The sequence below is a fragment of the Amblyraja radiata genome, chromosome 29 (genome assembly GCF_010909765.2).
Source record: "Amblyraja radiata isolate CabotCenter1 chromosome 29, sAmbRad1.1.pri, whole genome shotgun sequence".
NCBI lineage: Eukaryota > Metazoa > Chordata > Chondrichthyes > Rajiformes > Rajidae > Amblyraja > Amblyraja radiata.
The window spans coordinates 16,673,383-16,675,747 of NC_045984.1; positions in this window are offsets into that span (position 1 = coordinate 16,673,383).

Consider the following 2,365-nt stretch of genomic DNA (forward strand, 5'->3'; position numbering starts at 1 on the left):
GCGCATTCCGGGCGTTTCTCGCACTGCTGTTAGAAATTGGAGCTTTTAAAATAACGAGAGGAATAGATCGGGTAGACGTACAGAGTCTCTTGTACAGAGTCTCTTGCACAGAGTAGGGACATCGAGAAACAGAGGACTTATGGTGAAGGGGGACAGATAGGAAACCGAGGGGTCATTTTTTCCATACAAAGGGTGGTAGGTATGTGGAAGGAGATGCTAGAGGAGGTAGTTGAGGCAGGGACTTAAAAACAAATTAGACAGGTACATGGATAGGACAGGATAAGGGGTATATGGGTCAACCGCAGACAGGTGTAGTGTAGATGGGACATGTTGGTCGGTGTGGGCAAGTTAGGGCAAAGGGCCTGTTTACACTCTGTATGACTGACTACCTTCGGCCAACGAGAACCTTGGAACAGAGGGCGAGGGCATGGCGATTAGCAGTTTAAAAAATCTCGCTGTCTATGTCTTTACCACAGCGTCTGCCAGCCCATTTCTCAAAGGCAGACTGGACTGTCCGACTTGGACTTCTGTCAGCCTTCTCTTGCCCCACCAAACTTATTCCTGACTCTATCGTTCTTCTCTTGTGGCCCTTCCCACATATCTGTGGCATCTCTGAAGCCCTCCACCATTTTGATCATTTCCAATTCCCTGATCCCAACCAACTCATCTTTACCATGGACATATAATCCCTTTACACTAACATCCTACGTCAGGATGGTTTAAGAACCCTCTGCTCTTTCCTGGGGCAAAGATCCAACCGGTTCTCTCCCACCAACACCTCATTTGGCTGGCACATTGAACAATTCTCCTTCAACTTCACCTCACTTTCACCAGATCAAAGGTACAGCTGTGGGTCCTCACATGTGCCTAAGCTATGCCTGGCCGTACTTCAGTCCTACCCAGGCTCACTCCCTCAATGCTTTTTCTAGTATATCAATAGACAATAGGTGCAGGAGTAGGCCATTTGGCCCTTCGAGCCAGCACCGCCATTCAATGTGATCATGGCTGATCATCCCCAATCAGTACCCCATTCCTGCCTTCTCCCCATATCCCCTGACTCTGCTATTTTTAAGAGCCCTATCTAGCTCTCCCTTGAAACATCAATGACTGCATTGGTGCTGCCTCCTGCACTCACATGGAACTCAACAATTCTATTACTTTTGGTACATATTTTCACCCTGGCTCACCTTCTCATGGTAAATTGCTGACTCTTCCCTTCCTGTTCTCGATCTTAGACGGCCAAACTAAGCACACCACAACAGCAACATCCCACACGCACATGCTGAATGCTGCAGTGGAAGCTCAGGCATCATCATACATGGCCAGAAAAATAATTAAACTGCACATGCTTTCAGTGACCATTCTGGGGGGAAGAGTTGAAGGTTTATAGTTTTCAAAGCAGAGCTTTGGAGGAGGAGTAAAGAGTAAGGCAAAAGATCATAATGGTGCTAGGTTAAGAACGATCAGGTGATAATGAACATGAGGTTTGACCATTGGCAGTTTATAGAACCAGGCTGAGAAAGGAACAAAATGGGAAATGATGTGGGAGCAAGCACCTCAAGTTGGCAAATTTTATGTGCATTCCAGAAGGATGAAATGTATCTAGACAGAAGATAAGATGTTGTTCTCGTTTACATTAGTCCTCACTATGGTGGAGGAGAAGGCCGCAGGCAGACAGGTTGGAATGGGAATGGGAATGGGAATGAGAAGTAACATTATTTGCAGCACGAAGGTTAGGATCACCCCTGCGGTCTGTGCACAGATGTTCCACGTAGCAATCCCCCAATCTGTGTTTGGTTTCTCCAGTGTAGAGAATGACAGTTGGTGAACTCTGAATGTAGTCGAGTGGATTGGAAGAAGTGCAAGTGAACCTCACCTGGATTCATTGTTTGGACCAAATCCAACCCACCACCCACCTGTGTTGTCTGAGGAAATGTTAATAATAATAATAATAAATTTTATTTATGGGCGCCTTTCAAGAGTCTCAAGGACACCTTACAAAAATTGAGCATGTAGAGGAAAAACATGTAAGGGGAATGAAATAAATAGTAGAGACATGACTAGTACACAAAGTAAAGACAGAATTCAATACAAAACACAGTATGAGGCAATTAATGCACAGATGAAAAGGGACGGGGACGTGGGGCTAAGGATAGGCAGAGGTGAAGAGATGGGTCTTGAGGCGGGACTGGAAGATGGTGAGGGACACGGAATTGCGGATCAGTTGGGGGAGGGAGTTCCAGAGCCTGGGAGCTGCCCTGGAGAAGGCTCTGTCCCCAAAACTGCGGAGGTTGGACTTGTGGATGTAGAGGAGACCGGCTGATGTGGATCTGAGGGACCGTGAGGGTTGGTAGGGGGAGAGGAG